We start from the raw sequence: 27679 nt of genomic DNA on the forward strand, positions 1-27679 counted from the left end.
TTTTTTTTTTTTTTTTTTTTTTTTTTTTTTTTTTTTTTTTTTTTTTTATATATAAAGAAATCATGGAAATACGGCTGCTGGATGTAGAATCGTATTTACTGACACAGGTCTCAGCTGCTGCTGTTTCTGCTTTAACATTACCCACGCCGTTCCAGACGTATCGTCTGTCCTAACCTCAAATCAGAATCGATGGCCACTACAGACACGTATTTCTTTCTTTTCCTGGTTTTTATCCAGATACTATATAATTTATTGATTTTCGTAACGCGATTACCACATTTGATCAAATTCACAGTACCGCGTCTGTTCAGTGATCTGATTTGTTTCGGTTGCTTGTACCGAAACGTAATGTGCACAATTTGATATTTTTCCTACTACCATAGGTTTTGCCCGTGTTATTCAGACCAATAATGCTTTTCTCAGGAAAATATTATAGTTATATATTTATTATATACAAAATATAAATGAAATATATTTTAAGTATATTTTACATATACAATGAATATATACAAATACGAATACGAATGTGTATTCATATTTCTAATAAATATATTTGGAATACATTTTCTATATATTTAACTTATATATTCTTTTATAATAAATATAGCATTGTTTACGTAGGTTTTGATATTACGTGGGTCGCTATCCTGGTAAACCAATCTTTTCTTAAACGCGACTGACCAGAGAGCCGCCAATAAGTTTAAGTCAGGTAAGCACCTACGTGCATCCGCATAAACCGGAGGATGTGAAGTGGAGAATACGAGTCCGACTTATCTTCGCGAAACGCAGCAATGTCGAGTCTTGAGAACCGGATCGAATTGACTTGCCAGTCAGAGGGATCTAAAGTGCAGGCAGGTATCTAAAAGAGGGTCTTTTTCTTATGAGTCTTACTTGGATCGAGCGAGACCTAGACTTCAACTGCTCGTTCAGCAGACGATGATAACCCGTAAATTTGCATTCTATTAATTAATCGAAATTTTTCTCCACTTTTCATTTATGCAACATTCTAAAGGCGCTAGTCTACATTAAAATTGGGGAGGGTTGAAATAAATTTTTGAATAAATTCTAAAAAAAAAGATTATGTACAAAATTTTCCTCATTTTTAACGTCCAGTTTGCTGGCACGTGTGCAAATTTAATGGCGTGACTGTAAATCATTGCCGAACCGCAAAATTAAATGAACCGCGTCACTACGTATAGATATATAGACCATAACTCATACGTGTATGCATATATGGACTGACTTATAGAAGATAATTACAACTGCCCACACTTGCAAAACCGCAGTGACATATTTAATGCAACATAAATATTTTTTTCGATTCGTACCCAAAAAAAAAGGTCAGTCGTCAAAACGCTCCTTGGACGTCATCTTACTCTTTGTAAAGTACCGACCGTCATGGATCACCAATAACAAATATACCAATACTCCTTCAAACGAATACATAAAAAAAAAAGACAAAATTAGCAGTTCAGTTATGAATTTCCAACTGTCCTCAAACTACCCACTTGACTTTGAAGTATCGAATAAATTTCAAACTATCAGGCGTTTCAAGTCAAATTTTTTCGATTCCCACGAAAAAGAAAAAAAAGCTAGATGAGATCCTCGTAATATTTTATGAAAACAGTCACCACATTTTAACATTTCGATTAGTCGCCTCTCGTCCGCACTCGACGTGGAACGAAGCGAGGGAAGAATAAAGACGGAAGAAGAAAGAGTGTAAGGAAAGAAAAAAGAAAGATCCAAAAAAAAAAGACAACAACCAACTTCATTTGCATGACTATGAAGGTATCGATGACTGCGCTGGTATCGTTAACGAGAAGTCAAATAAACAGAAAAATTTCGAGTATCCCAAGGAGTCTCCCCATGGGGACCACCATAAGACATTACGTCTTGACGCGATTCCCACGGGATCCTCCAACCCTACTGCCCGCTACCCCTCGCCCATGTTCCCGATCGAGTATATGAAGCGAGTCGAGAGCACCAAACAATTGTGGCGTCCATATAGTGTATACACGCGTATGAGCGTGATATATGGGAAAGCAAACAGACAGTCAATGACCATGCGGGAGTCATCGATCGTCAAGTCGATGAGATCTGAGCCTGTGTGACGCCGTCCCGACGCCCGACGTCCGACTCGTGACTCTATGACGCCAAAGGATCCCACCCACTCGTTATACTCTGTAAATATCAAGACTTATTCAGCATCCGAATATACTTGCCCACGCGACACGGTTAAACATAGGCGCCATCGGGGTGTCACGGGTAACGTTCAATCGAGCTCAATTAAGTTCAATTAAAAAGCTCAATATCTCGGGCAAAATGATAATTCGCGTAAAACAGGATATTTATGTCTGTTCCGAGCTCCTTGATTGACCGTCAATTGATAACGAATTATATGCATTTGTTACGCACGTACGAGTCTGTATTGCATCGAGGCACTTTATACGTACCTGTTGAATTTTATCGATAAGACGGGACCGGTCTGGTCCACAGAGCAATGCTAATTAGCTATCGTTTTATCTGGTAGCGACTTGTAATTATTTTATCGTTTATCAATGGATAGACCTGAGTCGGACTTGATTTTAAATGTCCAAATACCTTCAGACTACGGTAAACAAGTGGATATCGATATAAGTATATGTATAAGAGTACTTGCTCCAAGTGGAATAACGCGTACTTCAATGTTAAATGTTTATAGCCAGACTTGTGCCCGACTTATGAGTGAGACTTTATGAAGTTGTGAGGTTTATGAGGGTCGTCAATGAGTTACAGTTCGCTCGATGTGACTTCACTATTTACAACTGGAAATGGGTACATAATAATTTCAAGGATTTTTTCAAATAATGTTGGAATTAAATTTTTGAAAAAAAACATTTTACGTCGGATAATGTATCTACGTGTATTCTTGTTTCCGTTTACAAGAAACTTCTTGTATTTTCACACTATTTTTCTATACCGCACTTGTAATACTCAACTTGGGTCCATATAGTGTCTGGAATTCATGAAGTGGAAGTTGAAGGTTGCTCTTAGGTATCCACACGGTGGATGCGTATTTGCTCAAATAGTTATAGCCGGTATAATGTAAGATGAACAGTACTGAAAACGCGTAGTGCAATAGAAAGAACAAGCAATTTACCATTCCAGTGAATAACATTGATGGTTCCTTAAAAATTTGATTTCGCTTTTTTTTTTTTTTTTTTTTTTTAGTAAACAGTGGATATTTCACTAACGGTGAACAAAAAAGGAAACTTGAAAATATATTAGACCCTTTGGTAACCTAGTCTATTGTATACCTTTCAATAAGATTGACTACAACGTTATGGCTATCATAGAAATTGCAATACGTCAATAAGGAATGATGAAAAAATAATAATTGTCGCATTTTGAAAATACCCTTGGTTCAATGTTATCACTGATTGAGTCAATTCTTGTGATAATCAGAAAGATACAAGACGATAATTAGTCATGATCTGACGATAAACTATTTCACCGTAATAAGATCTACGTCGAGATACTTTTTATGGGATTTTAAGTGGGCCGCTCGCTTGAAAATCAGCAATGATATTTATATCCCAAGTTGAGTTTCATACTCGAATCCCTACCGTACTGAATCAATTATTTCTATTAGTCATTCCTTCCAGCTTTTATTATGGTCCCAGTTCCAATTCCAAATGCAAATCGCGACTGGTAGACGTACGAATGGCTCCACTTCCCCTAGCAATTAAATAACAATTTCATGGTTTAACGTGCCATAAAACAGCGTCGGGACGGCGCAACGGAGCGCCGTTTTATCACACAGCGCATCCAGTGTCCAAAGTCGGCATGCATTCAAAGATTCATTGCATCACTGCATTCTTAATCCCATTACAGATACGTAATGCCTCGTCCTACGGTCCTCATACCAAGTAAAAATATTATGTCAGATCCCATCATGCACTGGGACTCTTTGTTAACGTTAATAAAAATTTCATCCGACACTCTCACGATTCTAACAAAAAATTCTCAAAATCCACCATACACCAAAATTTAGCTAAGTTGACTTTAATTAACCCCCCATCCGACTCCCTCACCCATTAAATTGGCACAAAGTAAACTTGAAAAATTTCCATTAATTACATGGTAAGCCGTACCATAATAATACCGTACTAAACGGTAAGTGCATTAAGAGCACTTTATATATGCATCTCTGCGACATACAAAATGCAAGACAAACGTTATGGGTATCGACTCGCCAACATTTGCTTAGTCCGCTAAGTTTTATAGGCGAATTGAAACTTATCGTCCGTGACTTGTTACTTGAATTACAATACGGCACGGATAGTAAAGCAATGCGAGCGGAGTGCATTGAGTGTAAAGAGTCCTGCGACGCCCACGTGACAACGGAGCTACTCATAGGAGAGTCAGAAAGTGTTGACAAAAACTTCAACCACGAACAATCGAAGTTGGACGATATACATGACAACTGTGAAAGTTCTTCAAACTGTTTAATCCTAACGTATAAGATTATAGGAACTTTCGAGCATTCTATGGGATTTATGAGATAGGGTTGCGCGCGCATGTGGATTTTATGACGCGTGACTTTTCCCTCGACAGACGTACGATAAACGCACGTGCGTTTATTTCCGTAACATTTAATATTGGCACGATGGGTCCTTCCTTCTCAATTTTATACCCGGTGAGACAGTCAATTGCATTCATTGCTTTCTTTGTCCGTCGTGAGAACGTACGTACGTGGCTGTATGAGGCGTGAAGTTTGATTTATGTAAATCTATCATGTATCCTTTTACGATCACGGGAATGATTCTCTCTTCTGTATGATAAACAAAAAGCCGGTACCTCCTATGTGCAAATAGACACTGTGTGGCTACGTTATCTGCGAACGCCTAGAGGAAAATCCTGTTTGACGTAGCGCCACCTATGTGGGCAAAACCAGTCGCTCGAGGAAGCAGGACGCATTACTGGTGGGCACGTACCAAATCGATCGACTAGTTTTCGAAATAAAGTATGCAACGAGAAGTAGAAGCGGCCAAGATAGTACGGGTTAGGTAAATAAGATGATAGCCGGGGAAGGTAGAAACCATCGTAGCAATAAAGAAGATAGGACGTTAGAAGGAATGAGGGAAGAGCAACGTAGCCAAGTCACGTGATGAATTGCTCCAAGAAGTTAACAGCAATGTGTATACATATGGTATTTATGTTGCGTATATATAATATATGTATAAGCCGTTAGGTGTTTCGCGAGATGATTAAATCCCCATCGAGCACCCTCTCGTTATCCCTACTATACTTCTTCTATACAGCTTCTTCTTCTTCTTCCTCCATCTCATCTTCTTCTTCCTTCTTCTCCTTCTCGTTGCATAATGCATAACAGAGTGAAAACACGAGGAAGCCGTATAACGTCATTACATGGCAAATTGTCTGCAAATTTACAAGGCGGCTACACTGGTCGCATATAGAATGAGAACTAAGGAAGTGGCAACGAAAGCTCTTATTAAGAAATGGACCAGAGCTTGTTGAAGGATGGGATTTTGCGAAGAGTTTGAGAAGAAGCGAGATGAAGAAACGCGTCGGTCGAATGAAATACGAATGTAAAGTAAACCAAGTGTTATTGTAATTTTTGATTAAAAAAAATATTTTGAAGTTTGAAAAAATATTTCATACGCTTACCAATGCTTTGCGCGCTGACCATACAGCTTGCGAGATGTACTTAGTGCATTCTTATGATTCCTTTTACAGGACACAGTGGCTGCTGGAACAAAAATGCATTTTTTGAAAATTTTCAATTAACACACTTTTTCTACTTATTTTTTCATTTTACTCCTGACACTCTTATTAGTACTGTTACAGTATGGGTCTCGATGGTACCAGATCCGGGCACGTAACCGGTGCCATGATAATTCTATCTGGGTCTAATTAAATTTTTGATAAAGTCAATCTAAAGGAGCAAGTAATAAGTGCCTTGGGATAAGCTGGATTTATCTTGGTATTTATAAGCTAGGGCGATAACGTTACGACACGCATTAGACCTCAACTATCAGTATTACCTAAATAAGCTAATACCGAGAACAATTATTATTTCAGATTAGTATGGTCTAATTAAAAAATTGGTATTGCATAAATTTTCAAACTTTCAATCGGATCTATTCCTACGAGTAATTACAGAAATTTATTTCCTATTGAAATTTTTATTTCAACTACCATCAACTTACATTGCCCAGTCCTTTTAGTAGCGCTGCTTGAAGTACTCAAAGTGCACAAAAACTTTGCTAATTACACCACGTATACTTGATCTACCTTCGAACGTCTAGCTACTAATGCTCAAGTATAAATGTCTCAGACACTCGTAGGAAAACGATTATCACTTCCTATACTGAAATATACTAACTGTAACAATGGACAAACCGCGTAGTAATTCCTAGAACAACAATAAATATTTTATTGACTATGTTTTCTCAACTTTTTTTTTTATAAATGATATAAAAATCAGATATGACCTTTGGCCAAATGAATTCTTCGAGGAACTGATCTAACAGGTCAATATCAATTATTGTTGGGATCTTTTCTTCATTTAATCTGAAGCATGCATCAGTTACATTGCATTGTCGCATGACAAGACACGTAACAGACAGACTTCATGCAGACTTTGATATTGTGGTTGAGAGCCGACAGTGGAATTTTGTCCCTTAAATAAATGCACAAATATATATATATATATATATATATATCCGCTGCTTGTGAAACTCACTAAACTTACTGGTGTTTGTACAGCACGATAATGTAAGTAGGGTCAAGTACAGTGGAGATCTGAAAATTTCGACGGTCTTACTTAATTCCTCATTCAAGAACATAAAGGGAGAGTTTAACCAAGACTATAATGATAAATGCCAACATAAAAATCATATAACGTATGCGGACTAACTCCGATCGATGCAAAAATCCTGAAACGTAGAAAATCCATACGTATCATAAGTTATCACGAGACTAAAAAGTTCTCTTTTCGTTATCATATCAGACATGATAAAGCAATGATACCAGTTCGCATCAATATTGCATATGCCTATATTATACATATTGAAAGCGGAATATAAAAAAGCTTCAATGATCATTGGCAATCCAGTTTGAAAATTTTTATTGATTATAATGATCGACAGTTCGAATTTGATCAATCATTGAAGATTCGTTAGTTGGATCCATTGTTCTTCTCGTGTCAATGTATCTTTCTGGTTGTTCTATTATTTTTTTTTTTGTGACTGATAAGAAAATCATCTTCCTACCTACAGCAAAATCTTAGTTCCTACCGATCGGTGAGTCTTCGAGGGAGAAAAGGATTAGGGAGGTCGAGCGTTGGTGGATGATAAATTTGTTGAGTGGATTTCGATGTAAAGGAAGCCGCTCGTTATGCTTTTTCTATTTTCCGATCTTGCTCGCTTTCATTTTTGTCCGTCTGTCTGTCTATCTGACTGTACCAGGAACTGTCATTATCGTGGGAGGATAGTTGACCTTTTTGAGTTGAAAGAGTCATCTTGATTTTTACTTCCTTCTCATAAAAATAACATTATTGCTCGCTTTGATTTTTGTCCGTCTATCTGTCTATCTGACTGTACCAGAAACTGTCATTATCGAAAGAGCATAGTTGACCTTTTTGAATTGACAGAGTCGTCTTGATTTTTACTTCCTTCTCATAAAAATAACATTATTCAACGCCGTATGACATTTCAAGAGAACCGCAAGGGAGAGGCGATGATCAGGCTTACCGAGGGAAGAATAAAAAAATGTAAGACAAAATGAAAAAAAAAAAAAGTAAAAAAAAACCGAAACCCAAAAAAGGAAGTAATTTCATTTCGAGAATTTCACGGTGTCACGGATTATCTTGGTCACTGATCTCGAGAAAGTGACACTTTCGTTATTTTATTCATCTTCGCGTGCCTTATCCAACTTCCTCTTAACTTCAACTTCAAACGAAGTGGCACTTTGGCTCGACCGCACACACAGGGCCCTGTTCTCATCACACGCGTATTTTACTTGATAACTTGAAGCAGTGAAAATATACGTCTGGGTCACCGCTTCATTTGAATCCACGTGAAGTGGAGTAGGTACACGTCACAGAAGTGTCAGGAACAACTATCTTTCTTTTTTTCCTCAATCTTACCGATACGATCTAAAATCCCGTGAGAGGTGGAAAGAAGAAAAAAAAAATTGAATTTAAATACTTGTTATCATTTCAAGTGGAAGTTACGACCGTGAAGAAGACCTCGCATGTAATTTCTCAACCTTTATTATTATTATTTCTATTCTGTATACCATCTCGTTAATGTCCCATCGATAACCTGGAGTACGTAGCATGCTGAAGATCATCCAAATAATCGGTTATAGGAATCAGTACGAATATCTCTAATCCATAAAGCATCCAGCCAATTAAAGGCCGTTAATCGGATTGCCGCGAGGATTACCTCGATTGCGTCATTCATGCGTCCATTCGTTTACCTCGTCAAAACTTCTCTTATAAATCCACCATTTATTTCATCCAACAAAATCCCTAACCAAACGAACGTAAATCCCTAAGGATTTGTCATTTCTATACAGGATCGGCAGAAACTTGGATCGGCACGCGATCATCTTTTCTTGATCTTTATGCAACATCAATAGGATCGACTCCTTGATCAACGCTGCAAATCAATCATGAACATACGTTTATAAGGACGCGTATAAAATTCGGACACAGAAATATACTATACTACTAGTATGCTCATAATATGAAGAAGAAGTGTTACTCTAGTAGTATACACTCGGTGCATATATGCACCGGACTACTATTCCATATGCACCCTAATAGTATGAGCTCCCATCCAAAACCTCCTAGTGGCATTTATATAGGCAAAAGAGAACTGAGAGAACCTCTTTGCCAAGTATTGATAATACACGTCTGTTACAAGTGAAGCGAGGACCATAAGTGATCATCGTTATTCATACGTGTAAAGACCTCTGAACTGCAGGGATTAAATATGTCGCGTGTCAATGACGATATTTAGACCCGCAAAGCATAAGCAGCCAAGGATCGACCTATAGTTCGTCATAGTGAATGAATAATTGAAAGAGACGAAGATAATGATAATTAATGAAAAAAGAGTGATATGGTGACTAAAATAAAAAATTACATTAAAAAGAAACTCTTAAGTATCAGTCATATTATAATTGTAAACGTATATTATTATTTATGACCTTTGCAAATCGCCTTGGTCGAATACGTAATGTGTCACTAGGTAATGAGCAATGGTAATAAATCACAGAATGAATACGACCACGGTATATTGATATGTGGATATACACATGAGATACCATGGGGAGTCGAACGTCTACATTATATGATTTCTCTCGTGAGAACGGCCATTACGTGTAAATCAAATATACCTCAAGGTAGGAGCGAGCATTCTACAATAAATATAGTTATTGCTATGTTGTACTGTTGGAAATACAAAAAAAAAATATTTAACTACAGAACCGGCGCCTGGGACAGCTTCTGCGAGGGTCCATTGCTCGCCGGTTACGCCAGAGAATTATTTTATTCTGTCTAACGTCTAGAGTCTTGATCGCTGTTTCATGTTTCCATGTTTCACCCTTGGTACGCCGTGTGTCTACTGTGCGTACAGTAGTATGCATAGTATGCAGGCACTGGTACAGGTAAGTAGGTATGTATTGAACGTGGGCGCAATTTTATATGCAATTTCAAATGAGCCAATTTTATGTGCCCGTGTTCAGTGTTATTTCTGACGTTTTAATAAAGCTTGAATAACACTTTAGAGCTTAAGGGACGGATTTGCGTTGGGTGTTATACTTATTGGGTTAAAGTTATGGATGATCAAGAGACCAGGCCATGAAGATTTTCCAGTGGAAACTGTATACTTGCTTTTATTTTATGGTTCCTATGTATTTCAGTAGATCTTGGTATTATGCGAGTCTGGCATTTTTAGTTGCAATGTTGATTAGGAATTGGAACTGTTTTTGAGTTTTATAATGTTGACACGGCTAAAGCACTGTAATTGGAGCATCAGTCAATATTAAATGGTTCGGATACGAATGGTTTATCCAATGAAATTTATCTGAGAGATCCTTAATATTTTTTAAGTGTACATCAATAGGAAGGTAATGATCCAATTTACGAAATGTTTTCTCCACTTTCATTTTGTCTTGGTTCCATTGGAAGAAAAGGGTAAAGAAAGTAAGGATAGAGTAACGGGGGAAAAAATGCAACGGGGAAAATTTATGATTCGTATGTTTTTCAGTAGATCTTGGTATTATGCGAGACTGGCAGTATAGGTGCAAAGTTGATTAGGAATTGGAACTGTTTTTGAGTTTTATAATGTTGATACGGCTAAAGCACTGTAATTGGAGCATCAGTCAATATTAAATGGTTCGGATACGAATGGTTTATCTAATGAAATTTATCTGAGAGATCCTTAATATTTTTTAAGTATACATCAATAGGAAGGTAATGATCCAACTTACGAAATGTTTTCTCCACTTTCATTTTGTCTTGGTTCCATTGGAAGAAAAGGGTAAAGAAAGTAAGGATAGAGTAACGGGAGGAAAAAATGCAGTAGGTACCAACCAAACGGTCTAACGGCCTTACTGTAGTAGCTATACATACTAGACTACTAAACTACTCTAGAACCGTATACCACTACTCTACTCGAGTAACAGTTTGCCAGGTTTAAATAACCCGCCTAAAGCAAAGTCACAACTGGATACTGAAACAAAAGAGCCAGCCATCCCTTTCCCTAAGCAAACAGATTGTCTCTCCCGGCGAAAAGCCCAGATTCCAATCCCATCCGTTACGAGTGATGGCGCTAGTGAGGCCAAGAGCGGTTCAGTCGATTCTCACAGTAATTATGTGGATTTTAGAACCCTTAGAAAGCAAACGGACCGTGTAAATAGTTCTTAAGATAAGAGAGTCGGCGCGCGTGTTTGCATTTGGAGAAACTATTTTATATACTACAACTGTTCTCAAGTATACATTCTCGTCAGGTGACCCTTGCTCCATTTTTTAATTTTCCGCACGCGCATGCGAATGATCACGAGACAAATGGAATTTATTGAAATTTATTTGTAATCTCGTAACTTATATGAATACCTTGAAATTCTATCATTTCACTGTGACTTCGTATCCAATCTTCACTGTTACCTTCGTATCCAATCTATACGAGTGTCCGGTCGTTGCACAAGCAACACGAATCCTGCAACGGAGAACGGGGACTTGGAGCGCTAATGAAACGTGAAACATCAAATCCAGCATTACCGTCCGCTTCTAGATAGGAGGTGATTTCATAGCCATTGACAAGATCAGGCTCAGGCTCATTTGAGGTTTACAGTTCCTTCTGGTACCGGTGTTGGGATAGAGTGAAGAAAACTGAAGTCTGAGAAGATAGTCGAGAAGTGCACACTAAATGTATATCCAGTTAGCGTCCTCTCTGTCTAGCGGCTATAAATCTGATTGGCTAACTGAAGGTAGGTATTACACAGTAGTAAGCGTGGATAAGTTCTACGCACGATAATACAATAAAGATAAATAAATTTGGCCACGGATCTAGATTAAAGAACAATTCAATTAAATAATAATAATATCTGACAAAAAAAAAAGCACCAATGAAGAACCTACCAAAAGTACAAATCAGAACTATCAAGTTCCATTGCTCTCCATGTGACAACTGTTCGAGATGACTGTGAAAAATAAACAATCAAATATCACGTGGCCCACCAGCATTTATCTAAATCTCATGATTTTCCATCAGAAAATTATCTTCAACGTGATCACATACGAGTGGCAATCAGAATTCCATAGGTCCAGTTAACGAAGAGTGTCACTTGATCTTTAAACCGACGCGGTAAGAAGAACTTGGCAGCCGCCATTAGATCGGACTGCCAGTCTGTTGAACATGAGTAGCCAAGGGGCTGAATGCACGTTAAACGAAGGCGTTCATAACATTGTCACACGGTGCATTAACGGTCCAGTATGCGAGCCGACTGCGTGCGTGCATTTACGGGTATGATTGGGTGGAAGTTGAGAGTCCAGTAGTGGAATGGCGGAGTAAGCGAAGAGGAATACAAAAAGGGGGCCGATTGGGCCAGACGAAGGCGGGACAGGCGAAGGGACTTATAAAAGAATAAGGGATAGTCGCTCCCTGTCCTCTCCTGACCAAGCCTGAGGGCAAAAAGAGGAACCATTTCATAAAAGCACCGACCCCCATTGCAAAACTGACAGTTCTGACAGTTGATAGCATTTGTGGGCGTCAAGGTCACTATGGGAACCGGATTCGCCGTGATGGGACGCTAATAATAATTTGCGAAAAAAAAAGTATTGCAAATTTTTTTCTTCAAACAATTACAATTTTTGGTTACCTAGTAATGTGGGAATTTGGAATTTTCAGTAGTCCATGGAATTTTTTGTCTCTGTCTGTCTCTCTCGCTCTGACTCTCGAGGTCGGGGGACTTAACCCAAAATTCGAGGAGGAGTTCGAAACCGAATTAACGAAACCTCCAGCCCATCCTGGCCCTCGACAGCGGACCACTACAAGGTTCGTTAAGAGTATTTATAGGTCCTCAGAACGAGAACGCGAGTTTAATTTATGAAAATGTATGGTAAGTGTTACCAACCTGTGGGAGCGGAATGGCTGCGTGTACGCATTGGATTTGAGGTTCGTACGTCGTGTGGCGTGGGTCCACTTCGAATTAGATTCCAATAATTTTCGGAAATGTTTACATTGGTTTCTCGATTAATCGCAGCCTCCGTAGCAAGGTTGCCACGTTGAGGAAATAAAATATTTCAACTGTCATTACTGCCCTTTGAAGTAATAACGTTAAACATAACTTTAATAATTGATACTTTTTCTTTATACGTAATAGCATACATCTGGGCTCTAGTAACGCGCAATTTAACATCAGACCGAAATTCCCTTGCTCGTCTAGATACATTTAAATTCTGTGTTGTAACCATTCTAAATGACTAGGACATAAAATCAAAATTTTACTGAACTCTGCCCGAAGATATTATACGAATTTTTTTTTTTTTTTTTTTTTTTTTTTTTTTTTTTTTTTAATAATTGATACTTTTTCTTTATACGTAATAGCATACATCTGGGCTCTAGTAACGCGCAATTTAACATCAGACCGAAATTCCCTTGCTCGTCTAGATACATTTAAATTCTGTGTTGTAACCATTCTAAATGACTAGGACATAAAATCAAAATTTTACTGAACTCTGCCCGAAGATATTATACGAATTTTTTTTTTTTTTTTTTTTTTCCTTTACGAAGCATCAAGTAAATCTCATCTTGAGATTAATCGAAAAATTTTTATCCGACGTCCCTACGCGTCTTTCCCCTATCTCCTAAACTATTTCAAAGACATTCATGTCCTGATAATATCTTAACATTTTTGTTCCTAACCGGTTCACGTCTGATAAATATTTCTTATGTGGAATTAAGATCGCACGATGTTACCCATTACTAGAACCATGTCCTAGTTTGTCCTCGAGTCTTTACAACAGACAAGATCAAGCAGCCTTTTCACACAGGGGCTGCTTTTTCGAGCCATGTGTTAACCCTTGACTCCCTAGGAGAAATGTGGCGCTTATGTGGCTTATACGATTGCGACCAACCGCGTTCACACCTATAAATCACTCGGCGGTAACTAGGAGAAAGATGAAAAAAAAAAGATCTCGAATAAAAAGTCCTCCACTTATTTTATGATCCAAATAAGCAGGGTGGCCTAGACTATTTTCTACTTTTTTTTTCCACTTGTCCTTCTCCCTTTTTTTCTTCGTTTCTTCCTTTTCCCCACTTCAGACCTACGTACGTGCTTATAACGAGAACACGTGTATCTATAGATTGTCCGAGGATGAGTGAAAGTAAAAATATATATACATACAGAAAAATAAGAGCAATGGGGTTTTTGAAAAAAAAAATAAATAAATCGAAATAAAATACTCGCTGAGTGTCACCCTTTCGCGTTTAATGGTTGTCTCTGGACTTTTACGATTGAGACACTTCCGTGAGATACAAATTACGTGGAGATGGTACTGGGGTAACTATTACTTAAAAACGCCCAAAAATACATTACCACATTTTTCTTTGGTAATTACAATTTTTTTGATTGTTCTATCTTCACGCTAATTGCGCTACCGCTGCTGTAAATGGTCACGCTTTTAATTACTTTTTAATCTTAAATACTCGATATCACACTCATCGGGTGAATTACGATATTCACATATATAGCTAAATAACAATAAAAATTCCAATCATGAAATAAAAAATGTCATTATATATTTTTTATAGACAGTCTCAACAAATTAACCGACTATCGACAGTCGCGTTCGCGCCAGACCCGTCAATAAAATCACGTGAATAACGAGTTAGACGATTAGACACGTGTTGGAGTTTTTTTTTTTTCAAGAAAACCTACACAGACAATCTAATTAAAAATAAATAACTATTATCCAATAGAAATATTATACTATCCAAGCCCATCGATGGAATCCAAGGAAAAGACCTTGAAAATTACGATCAAAGTAATTAAGTCTGCATAAACCTGGTGCCATTCATTTTTTGAATCCACAATAAGTCCAAAACAATTTTTTTTTTCAAAATATGCAAACACAATAGTTCAATGTAATATTTTTAAATGGTCAAAATATATTTAAAAAAAAAAAAAAAAAAAAACCAACAAGATCACTGACTCATTTCCAATCGAATAATGAATCGTTACCTATGATTACCAAGGATCTCATCCCTAGAAATAATCACAAATCCAGATTGGTTAGAACCAAAAAAAATTTCACATACATCATACGTGCTACGTCAACGCCGCAAGAAGAAGGAAGGACCCCGACCCCCTTTGAAGTGACCGCCAGCTTATAAATCCATTTGTTATCCTGGCAACTGACACGTTCCTCCGGTAGTACCAACAGGCATACAACCAGATAAGAAAATAAATAGCCAAAGAACAAATACAAACAGTAGATATTTTCACTAAAGTACTTAACATTCGCGCAATTGGTAATAGCATGAATATTGATAAAACTTAAAAAAAAAAAAAAAAGGAAATTAGTTTACTAACCTCCTATCGGTAGTACCAATCTAGTGTTAAAGTACCTAAAGTTGTAGTGGATGCAGTTAAAATTTCTTTATTCTACTGGAGTAAGTACGTACATGCATTATCTAACGTTGGTAATACGTGAAACAAATTTATTGATCGTTCGATTATGCGTTACGTTTGCATCCATACGCGAACGTGGCACGAACGTGAAATTGGCATCTTAACACGGAGTCTGGCTGTGTGTTAAAACGTTTTGAAAAGAGCACTGACTAGTACTTAGAGATCGGAAGTGGCCGATTAGTCGTTGCAGTTGAGCAAAAGTGCATCGAGGAGCCGCGGTCACCTATTAGCAATCGGTTCCTGGTTATAAAGCAACAGCAACGGAGTTCACGTGTGACCGTTCCGCGTTTCTGGCGCGATTAAACGGCCGCGTATGGACGATTTGCGTGTAACAGTCCGTTACATATGGATCAGCGTAGCCAGTTAGCAGATTTTCAGTCAGAAGTGTCAAAACAGATGGCAGATATCGAAGAATTAGAAAAAAAAAAGAAAATTTTAAGATAAACGTTTTTATAATTCATAACAACAAAGGTTATGAAGTTTGAGAGGGGCGGAAGGTGGGAGTTATGAAAAATTTCGAAAAATAGATAAAAACTTTTATCAACTTAGTAATGGTACTTCGAGCAACATAAAAAGCTCACGTTCCGTGCGATAAAACGTACAAAGTTGACGGTTGGAATATTTGCGAATACGATTAGCGAAATTCCTTGCCGAAGGTGCGAGCAATGTCCCGTATGCGAAGCTAGGTCTTGTGAATATACGTTATCGCGTGTATTTTCGTATTACACGGTTACCACACCGAGCATAAATAGTCGCAGTCGCATTTCCTTTCGGCGCTTGTGGATACGAGCGGCAGTTATTAAGGATTAATAAAAATTTTATTATGGATCAAGCGCGGCTACTTTATGTACGAAAGGAATTAGTCGTGAGAGACAAAGTGTTGGGATAATATGTAGATTTATGGATTATAAATTTACTGAGTTGTACAAGAAAAAAAAAAATTTCTATAGGTCAAGAGTTCAAAGCGCGCATATTGAAACCATATACGTATGATGCATGTAGATGTATACGTATGAGGACGATGCCTTATGCCAGCCATTGCGATTCCTCGTCGGCTTATGGCGACCAGTCGAAAGTTCCAGACTGGCTCAATTTAATCCGTATGTATAAAGCGTTAATGTTGTATCTTCACATTGACCTATGTGTGTACAGCACGAAGCAAGTAACGTTACCGGAGACCATTTTTTAAAAGCTCTTACACACTTTCAATCTTTTGCTCACTTCGGTTCCCGGAGGATGCGACTCGCTAGAAACGCAGAGCAGCTCTCGTTTCTCATATGGCGTACAGTGACTACTGTTTCCTTGGTAATAGAGAAATCTGACTATAGTCGTGTCGGTCTTGTCCCGACTGTTGCAGATCGGAAAGAATTTGGTAATTCAGACTTGAGATTCCACCGCGGCAATGATTTTGCATTTAATAAGAAATTTCTCTGAGGATGGGTACGAGTACCTTTGAGGTCCTGATTAGGAGTAATTTTGTACATTGGGTCTGTACCTGAGAAATGAACCTTGGATGAAGTAAAAATCAAGTAAAAATGGGTAACAAGTCGAATTGTACTGGAATTTTAGATGATCAGGCTTCGGATTGAGTCTCTTTTTCTGTGGTAGGTATAATACATGGAGACGAGGTACCCTACGACAGTCTCAGGTCGGTACTTATTTTAGGTTTGTCTTTAGGAACGGTTAGCCCTTCGGCCATTATAGTCGAGGAGGTTGTGGGATCTGATTATCCCTTCTCGGATTAAGCAGAATGACCTGGCGTATTTTCACTCATAGAATTCAAGTGACACGTCGTCGGCGACAAAGGCTTTGTGATCTTTACGAGTTCATCTAGGATCATCTTCTTGAAGGGGATGAGATGAGAAGCAATGTTGAGATTAATACGAGTCTGATGCAAATAGAAATAATGTTCTCGATCCTCGGATCAACAGATTATGACTGATAAATGAAAAATCCAAAAGTGTCTTAGAATTCTTTCAATTATCGATATTCCTTAATTTTCGAAAGTGACCAAAATTTTGGGTTTTTTTTTCCTTCTTTTTTTTTACCATGGCGCCTTTGGGTTTCGGGACTCTTTGACGTTCTCAAGTGTTTGGACAGAGTGTGGTCACTGACGTGTGGCTTTGGTTACTGTCTGTTTTACCTAAATGCCAGAAATTTTCTTCGTTGCCGAACAAACCGTATACTATAGTCAAAACAGTGACGCTGGTAGCTAAAAGTGAAATAAAACTAGTATAGGGTAAGTACTTACCCAGTGATACCCAACAGAGCTGACATATTTAGTGGCGCCATGTTACACGTGAAACCGAGTCCCTGAGTCGGGAGTCCGTAAGGATCCTTTATGGGAGGTCCTTGGACCATTTTGTGAAACATGTATACCGTGTACTAGATACCTACTAGACTATGGTAGATACCTGTAGTACATCTGGGAAGAATCCAGAAAATTTGTTAAGTGTCTGCGCTTCATCTTCGTATTGAGATTTTTGAACGTGACCATATTTTTGATTTCTCAAAAAATATTTGACAGACTCAAAAAAACGTGGTCTACGCAATTGGTACCGATCGGATAATTCATCCTTATTTGGAAATGACTTCAAAGAGTTTTACCGACTTTGTCTCCATTGACCGTCTATTTTTTAGAGGGTTGCTTTCCAAACGAGAATCGTTGATAACGCTGTCTACACGGTAGATCGTTTAAGCGGCTACCTAGTATCAGAAGGCAATTTGGCAGTGGTAAACTTCTATTGGCTTCCGAGAAACATTCGCAAATGTGGGCTTCAGGCGATACAGGTGTAATCCCTTGCTGCTTTGGGTTCGTGCTGGTTTCTGGTTGCTGGTAGTGGCTCTCAGGTTATGCCCCTAATAATTCGGCGCAGTCGTAAAATTCATGAGGGACCTAAACTAATCTATTAGGATTAGAGACGTCGCTCTCCTCAATTTCACGTCCCTTTTTTTTGCAAACCAATCTCTCTCCACTCTCATCAGACATTTTTTTAAAACCCTTTTTGGATCCGGCAACATTTTCTTGGGACTTATCATTGGCCTAACGAGCCAATCGACTTGGACGAAACTATAAAGACATTCGCAACACTCGGTAACCAATCGGTAGGTAGCTTCAAAAATTTCAAATAAAGCTAAAACAAATTTTACGAATCAAGAGAATTTTTCTGGCAAGTCCTTCGCTTGGAGCTGGGCCAGAAGCACTGGAGTCGTAAGGCCGTAGCAAAAAACCATAGAACCACGTCGGATAATTTACAAGTCACGAACTGCAATATATCACGACTTCAGCGGAGGTAGGTTTAAGTTTTTTAACCCCAAATATACCTTGACTCAACTTTCCAAAGACTCATTCCAGAAGCGTGTAAAGTACTACTTTTGAAAAAGTACTACCGTACAAGTTCTTCCTGCACTTGAATGCTATTTCTCTCACGTAAAATACAGCCTGTTAGTCTAAAAGTCTGCCAAGAAGGCAGCCGGGGTACTGTCAGTAAGGAAAGTGTCAGTGTCAGTGAATATGGCACTGAGCCTCCTCTCCCTCTGCCCCTCTGTCACTTTCGAAATTAAACGCAGCTCGGGCAATTTGCCTGACTTAAATTGTTGTATTTTACGAGCCGATTCCAAAGTGGATTTCACGCATCAGTTGGACAAGATAAAAAAAGGAGAAGAAAAAAGAACAGCAGCATACGAGACTCACATTGGACGGGAACAAGTTTGCAAATTGTCATCAAATTTTGAAAAATAAAAGATCCCTGGAGACCGAGGGATTACGGCGTTTGCCAGTTGGCGCCAGGTGCTGACGCCGCGACGCGGCTCTTTTGCACATGCGACTTATCCTAGCGCAACTGCAATATAACTTCGTGAATTTATGGTCACGCGACTTGATGCTCTTTTCTTCATTCATTTTCTTTCACTCCTTTTTTTATACCACGTGACGAACCGCACGGCGCCTCTAGTTGAGATCCTCGAGGCGTCGGCGGTTTTTGCTACGTGCCAAGAAAAAAGATAGTATTAAAACAAAAAATTTCAAAATTTATCGAGCACTCCCCCTTTCCGAAATTACTCGAATTCATTGGATTTTCGAACTCGCGTAATTGTCCTCGCAGTGAGTAATGACCTGACAAGTCAGACATTGTTAGATACAAACTGCTCGGCAAGTGCAGCGGCTTGTCGCGCTGGTTCTGGAATGCAAGTCTTCCGAGAAATTTTCCAGCTAACGCGTTGAGTGAAAAGACAAAAAGTGGAAAGGAAATACAAAGAGGAAGAAAAAACAAGCTACGATCAAGAAACTTCGGCGCTTCGTAACTTCACAAATTTCTCATTTCTCTTCGCGCGCTTCTCGCCAAAAGCAGCTCGTTAGTAATGCGATCCTGTGTACTGAGAAAAATTCAAAAAATTCTCAATTTCACTTTTCCTCGTTAAGAAAATGAAAAGAAAATTCTCTGCCACAGGTATCGCGGAGTGAATGAAATGAGACAGTTGTATTTAATTATTGACCAAAACTTGTGTGGCAACTGTAGCAGACTTCAGTCAGCCGGCAGAGTAAGAGCAGCGGCACGCTATATTCCCACTAAAATTTCTAACAACTGGTTTTAAAATGCCGTATATTATGCATTTCTTCTCAGACACCCCGTGCACCTCATCTCCAGCAACTTTTTATTCCTCCTTTTCTTCCTCTTCTCCTTACTCTTAGCGAACCCTCAACTGGACAGTCGTGGGCAGAAACATTTCTGGACCCAAGCCAGAAACCCATAGGAACGCGCGAGACCTCATGAAAGATCGATCGCGCAACTAAAGTCCAGCCGTGCGCCGTAATTTATGGAGAAACAAGATCAAGATTCCTTAATATATCGACGTCCTACAGTCGGATGCTGGGTGGCATTTGTCAGTTGACTCTGAACCCTCGAGTAGTTAATATCAATTTTATGGCGCTAGAGTTGTCCGAGTAATTGCAGGTAAAAAAAAAAGCAAAAAAAAATATTTCAAATTGTCCATCTACAATTAAAATTATCTCTGCCGAACTGAACCAAAGAAAAAAAATTACGGTTTATAAACTTCGATATTTTTTGGGCGCCAAAAAAATTGATCAATTTTTTTTTGTCAAACATAATCCTTCGCGTTTGACCGTGTGAATAGGTCGTATCGATTTAAAAATTTTACGGTTTAAGACTTGGAACAAAGTTGGTTCTTCATGGTGGACAAGGGTTTAATATCTGGAGTAATTTACCTGTCGGATTATCGTTAGGGAATCGCGTCTCAATTATCGCGGTGTCTCAGTCCCTGACAGCATCCCAAGTACCACTTGGTCATCTCAGACCTCTCAAGCTCAAGATTTTAAGCTGAGCCAAGCAATAAAGTCAATCCCACGCAATCCATCCGCGATGCGCGTATAACAAAAGACAGCATGGCTGGAACTGTACCAAATGACGTAACATTGCTTAACAGTTGGTTTGCGCAATGTCATAGCCAGACAAAATATCAGCAAAGTCCACTGTATACACGTTACAATTACCAGCGATACCAAGAACCGCATAATAAGTGACCAATTAAAATGTTTGCACGTAGTCGAAAATCTAAACAGTGACCAAGACAATATTTTGCGAGTGACACACGAGAATCTTAATATCTCATGGTAAAGTGTCGTCAGAAATAGTATTAAAAAAAAAAAATTTTTTTGGTTTCCAGCTACAAAAAAAAAATCCATATCCACGAGATTACACCAAAGGAAGCCTAACACGGGCACAGGGTATCGAGTTGAAGTTCTTTGGTCCAGGACCGCTAAAAGGATTCACACGCGATCACCGAAGCCAAGTGGTCAAAGGAACAATGGCGGCCGTTGTTCACAATCCGAGCCACTAATCGCGTCAAAACACGCGTTAAGGATCATCCCATCGGACAGCCGACAAACAGACGGATCAAGTGAAGGTATAGGGTGAAGCGGAAGAGGGGGCGAGGAAGTGGATGGAGTATAAGGAAGGGACGAAACAACGTACGAGAAAAATATGCATAGAGGAACAACCCGCTATGAGATACGAGTGAGAGAGAGAGAGAAAGAGAGACGTAAACATTGAAGTTGAAACGCGAGGGAGAGAAAAGGAAAAAGGAAAGTGAAGCCCGTTCATCTCGTGCCGACTTCAACCCATACAATCTCGAGTGAGATGTTTCGAAGATCCTTCTACCACTTCTGACATTTACTCTGCCATATTCCACGGCAACCGAGAACCCAATAACTTCACCATCTACAACTTCATGACGACTACCGTTTTTTCTCACGTGAAGCCACATGCGCATGGACTCGTCTACCTGCTGTTCTTACTGTGTAGCCATTAAAGCCAGTAACGAAACAATATATGGAGATACGTATATATACGCGGGGGGGTCAAAGGGCATTTCTCACGATGCCACTTCAGAGTGTCGATCGACTGAATCGATGAAGTTGTTGAGACTCAAGTATTATAATGGGGCAGGTATGTTGCTACATTGCTCACCGTGCTACGATGGCAACAGGGATACGTTAAAGTTACCCAATTAGCAGGGATCCTCGAGACTTCCCAAAAGAGAGGCTTCACGCTTCACTCAAATAACAACAGCAATAAATTTTATGTATCGGTAAAGACATTTTGAACGTTCAACTCAAACGTACATTAAAGACTGTTCAGATCGAAGTTGAAGAAGATTTTGAAAATCGATGCGTTTAGAAAAATCGATGCGTTTAAAAATTTCCGACCCAATTTCTTCGAGACGTATTTATTATATGAGAATTCCATGCAGATACCGGGACATATATCACTGGTGAATTATGGCCGGTAGACAGAGTCAAATGACTGTATAAACAGGTCGTACTTTAAGGAGGATGTCGGCAAATGTCACACAACGTGGTTTGAGATGTTTCCGTTGATTTTCACTTTTAAAAGCGAGAAGGGTGAAGGAACATGGTAAAAGGGGAATGCCAGTCAATGTCAGTTGAATCAGATCTATTTGCGTGCTATACAAAGAATGGACATGGCCGGTTATCCCTGTAGAGTGTAACAAGATTTTGTAATCAACTCCATCGTGCTTGAAAAGTCCATTTATTCTTCTTCGTCTTCTTCTCCTATTTCTCTTTACAGGGAAGATTTATGAGCACGAGAGTCTCTCCTCTACAAGGGTGAAACTTGCCACTGTATCCAGTACGATACGCCTCGAGGACTCCCAACCGAGCGGAAATGGTTTACCATGCCAAAAAAGATACATTGAACCTACCACCCAATACATTTCTCGTTTTTTATCCCTGTCGCTCTTGCCCTAATCTTGGTACCCGTACAAAAAGACCCCCAAAAGGTTTTAAAAAAAATTACCAGAGGTGTCCAAACATTTGGATGACTATAAATCAGAACAATTTTTAAAACCAATAACAACTCTGTTCTTGGTCTATTAGACGTACAAAATCCCAATGGTAGAAATATGGCAAGAGAGGTAAAAAGTGATCTCGTACTAACAGTAGATCGTATGCCCGATACCAGATGCTTGACAGAGTAGCAAGTTACCTGACTACTCGTTCCAGCAGCATGCGAGCTGTCTGGAGCTGTAACTCAGATAGCCATCTGGTTGGTATCGGTCCCTTATATGTATATGCGCATATGTGCAGCAACACTATCTAAACGGTATGTGGGATATGCATTCGCAGCAAACATCACCGTTCGATAATAGGACACTCGTTAAAGTTTAGTCACCAAATGAAGGAACTTCTGGTGCTCTACTGCCGCTTTTAACTGACGACCTATCAATGTACCTTTACGCGACAGTTTATAATTGTCATTTGCGTGCCGAAGAACTAGGTTAGGTAATGACTAAAGAAAAAATATTAAATATGAATTTAGGTTTTAATCGCCTAATCCAAATTTGGGTTGGATTAAGTTGGGTTCAGCCTAAATTGGGTTTTTATTATTGGTCACTAAGAATACAGACTCTTCATTCAGTTTGAATAATCGTTCCCGATAATGGTCCAGTCACTGGTACGTTAGAAATGGTAATCCAAGATGAGTGGTACTAAAATGTAATTGGTAATCGGTAAAAAAATATGGTCAAAAAGAAAGAAATAGGCGTTGCCAATAATTATTTCCTAAAAGTGACAAGCATTCCCTTTCAAAGGTGACTATAAATATTCCAATTTTCCATCTGTAATGAAAATGAGAATTGGCCTGATTGGTATGTATTCGAATTATAGTGTAAAAAAATCTTAAAGCAATTATGGGACTTTCGTTATTTGCTAAATGTTATCACGGGTCCAGTCACTGGTACGTTAGAAATGGTAATCCAAGATGAGTGGTACTAAAATGTAATTGGTAATCGGTAAAAAAATATGGTCAAAAAGAAAGAAATAGGCGTTGCCAATAATTATTTCCTAAAAGTGACAAGCATTCCCTTTCAAAGGTGACTATAAATATTCCAATTTTCCATCTGTAATGAAAATGAGAATTGGCCTGATTGGTATGTATTCGAATTATAGTGTAAAAAAATCTTAAAGCAATTATGGGACTTTCGTTATTTGCTAAATGTTATCACGGGTCCAGTCACTGGTACGTTAGAAATGGTAATCCATGATAAGTGGTACTAAAATGTAATTGGTAATCGGTATACGGTCAAAAGGAAAGAAATAGGCGTTGCCAATAATTATTTCCCAAAAGTGACAAGCATTCACTTTCAAAGGTGACTATAAAGATTCCAATTTTCCATCTGTAATGAAAATGAGAATTGGCCTGATTGGTATGTATTCGAATTATAGTGTAAAAAAATCTTAAAGCAATTATGGGACTTTCGTTATTTGCTAAATGTTATCACGGGTCCAGTCACTGGTACGTTAGAAATGGTAATCCATGATAAGTGGTACTAAAATGTAATTGGTAATCGGTATACGGTCAAAAGGAAAGAAATAGGCGTTGCCAATAATTATTTCCCAAAAGTGACAAGCATCCCCTTTCAAAGGTGACTATAAAGGCTGTAATTGTCCATACGTAATGGAAGTGAGAATATGCCTGATTGGTATGTATTTGAATTATTGTGTAAAAACATCTTAAAGCAATTATGGGACTTTCGTTATTTGCTAAATGTTATCACGGGTCGGGAACCGAACAAGAACCAGCATTCACGTGACTAAAAAGCAATTATTAGAAATCTTTCAAAGTTACAATGGCTCTACCAACGGAACAGTCTAAGGTGTTCGTTATTTGATGAGAAACGGTAACAGGCTAGTTAGGAGCGCAAACCACAGGAACAAGGAATCCCCTTGAGAAGATTTGAAGAAAGGTCCAAATCGAAAGGACGTATAGATGGAAAAGAGGGAGACAGATAAACCAAAATGTTAGAATGAAATAGTTGGCACCTATAGAACAAGGCATCCAGTCAGTAAGCCGAAGTGTCGAATTGACTATATGTGGGGGAGTACATTAGGCCTATAATTGATTGTATAAACCGGCGGGACATCGGAACGTACTGCCACCTAGTGCGACTAAACCGTCTGGACCAAAGTTTCCCACAGGTTAACTCCTAGAGAGCCCGACTCGATAATTGTACTAATGTGCACTGTTTGTAGAGCTCCTCTTTCTAAGGACATTGGGAAACCGCCCTGATCCCACAGGATACCCTTCCACCCAAATGGGCTCGATCGGTTCGATCCTTCGTCTTTGAAATGCATAAAAATAAATTAAATAAAAAATTTAAAATTTGCTAAAACTTCCACGAGTCACTTGAACTCGACTGAAAATGATGCAAGGCTAATAATTCACGTACAAAACGCATCGTACGACAACACCATAAAAACTGTACAATCTCATAAGACCCTGGCAGTACGTGCATGCGTGCAGCCTAATGAGTTCAAGGAGTCCGGATAAAATTCTTCCACGAGATTATCTAAATTGTCGGAATTTGTAGAGCGACAGGGACGGCAATTCCTCCCTTCTCCGTTCCCCATAAATAAGTAAGATAATTGCCCGTTAAGTGGAGAGTCTCTATGAAGGCGATAATTTATTTTCAGATTACGACAATCCAAATCGCACTTGCCCTCCAAAATGGGGATACACGAGTAGTAAAAGAGTGGATCGCTTTTTTTTCTCTCCCCATTTCCCCCTCTCGCTCTCTATGACGGTCCTATCTCAGTGTAGAATGACTAAGGGTGTAGGTACGTGGTATAACAACCATATTGAGACAACCCTTATCTAACCGAACCTCGTAAACAAGGTCCTGACACCATTAAGTCGCCTAAAAGGTTTCAGGATCGCGACTAATGGCTCGATACCGACGAAACAATTGATTTGTTCAATTAGTAATCAAGGACCGGTCTAATAAATCAATCCTTGAGTGTACGATCCCCGCCTCGTACTTTAACTCAGCCACCGGAAACAGAAACGGGCGACCGAAAATAATAAAGCAAGACCAAAGTCCAGCTGGGAAGATGCATTAATGTGCCGATGGGTCGTCGATATATTTTAAATGCACCGAACGAGCCGATACAACTTCTCCCTATAAACAAATTCGATGTAACTATTTCTTTAGTCTTTACTCCTGGTTTTTTTTTCTCAGCTGCAAACCGATAATCACTAACAATCGATATGGGTCTAACGGTTCGATTCGTAGAAACGTGCCTGGGGCCATCGACAACGTCATAAATATCGGGTTCAATGTTTAGTCGACGTGGACGGCTGCAATCGCGAATTCGATACCCCAGACTCTGACGTTGCTGATTCGTAGCTTCCAGGTGCAGTGGCTACGTGCAAAGTGCAGCTGACAATGCATTTTAGTAGTGACGCGTCTAATTGGGCTATAATTGGGATACTGTGATGTTGTTGGTAAATCAATCGGAAATCATGTTCAAAATCGTCAGTGAGAATGCATAGGGCAGTTTAGGATACCGGCTTTCGGGAATACGTGCTGGCAATGATAAATCTCTTATTTTACAAATATACGAGACGGGAGGGCACGGTTCATTTACATGGCAATGAACGGAATTAGCATGACAAAGAGCAAAGATTTGTTAACACGTTCTACGAGAAGGTGGGGGGGATTAAAATCATGCAGGAGTTTACGGTCCGTGGAATGTGACAGGTATTGCTGTCACTTTGTATCTCGAGAGAAAGAAAAAATTAAGAAACACAAAGTCAACAGTTGTATTTAATAATTATCGTGAAATAAATTTGATTAAGTATCGATTAGCAATCGATATTCAAATATTTTATTGAATAGTTGTTCACTAATTTGATTAATATATGTTTATACTGTAGGGACTGAGAGATTGCTAAATCGTTCTAATGGGCACAGCCATATCCATGGAATGTCCACGAGGTGGTCCATAGCACGATATTAGTCAACCACTGAAATATGCAAAACGCAATATTTTAAACAGAGATTGATTTCCATGGGAGAAGTTTTCGTGTTGAAAAACAAAAATTTTAAATGTATTTTTTACAAAAATTCATCATTCTCGTTACTAACGAGTCACTGAGTAATGCACGGTCATTTTACTTTGGATTACACGGGACACCATTAATGGCAATAGACCTGTTAGTTCAGACAGAAGGAAACGCACTTTCGATATTTTATCATTCCGTTTATACTACGCATGCGCGGGACTGCCTATAAAACGTACAAAAAAATAATCCTCTTTGAAAATCGTCTCTCCCTATGTTTATAGCGATCTCGATGGTCCTTTTGCTTTTTCTTTGTCTCCTTCGTTCGCGCCAGTAACATCCTTGCATTGCCGCGCGTGCGGTTATGCAGATTCGCGTAGATATTCTCCAGTGAAAAAAAAAATTACAAAAATGACGGAAGACCATAATGAAAAAAAAAATTAAACATGACTGATAATTAACTACTGGGACATGTGGATATCGAGGTGTCTTGGTATTAAAGACCATAAAATTTGGATCCTGTGACTATTATAACATAACCGAAATCAGCTGGACCTGGTACGTTAGGTAAGAGTCTCGCAAAAACCGGCTTTCCGTCGCATCTCCAAAGTGCGACAGAGGAAATCGTACCTCAATAATTTCATTCGAGCATCAATTTTTTTTTTTAATTCCAACGTATACGAGATATAAAATTTGAAAAGAAAAAAGACTACGGAATTCATGGCGCCTGTTGTTTGTTCTTGGTATTCTTATGATTATTCGAAAAATAAGATTTGCTTAAAGAGAACAGAAAATAATGACAAGTTCCGAATTCACCATGAATGGATTGGAAATTTGTATCAGGCTGCTGCTACGCTGGATACTTGAGACAGAAATATGTTTTACGTGTAACGCGTAGGTAAGCCCAGCGATGTATTTATGCATTTCTGACTGCAGGATGTGCATGCTAATACTCACTGTGAGGCTTTGTATATTAAACAAGAGTCTCGGAGTCAAGTGGTTGATGACAGTCGTGCTATTGATATTTGGCAGTCGAGACTGTCAGCCCGGCATTTATTAAACGTCATATTTCATTGACCTTCTTCGACGTA

At 38.8% G+C, this 27679-nt stretch overlaps 1 protein-coding gene across 7 annotated transcripts in view; it reads right to left on the reverse strand.

Annotated features, from left to right (window-relative positions):
* Positions 1-27679, reverse strand: part of LOC107268265 — a 71999-nt gene that overhangs the window by 14290 nt on the left and 30030 nt on the right. For 4 of the 7 annotated variants that reach the window (XM_015740878.2, XM_015740875.2, XM_025085559.1 and 1 more), the window contains exon 2: positions 5671-5749. The gene's annotated coding sequence lies outside the window, so the exon portion shown is untranslated. Of the gene's footprint in view, positions 1-5670; positions 5753-27679 lie in introns of all 7 variants that reach the window. The other 3 variants (XM_025085557.1, XM_015740874.2, XM_025085556.1) reach the window with 1 other exon arrangement.

Source organism: Cephus cinctus, unplaced genomic scaffold (genome assembly GCF_000341935.2).
Source record: "Cephus cinctus unplaced genomic scaffold, Ccin1 Ccin1_scaffold0504, whole genome shotgun sequence".
NCBI classification, from domain to species: Eukaryota; Metazoa; Arthropoda; class Insecta; order Hymenoptera; family Cephidae; genus Cephus; species Cephus cinctus.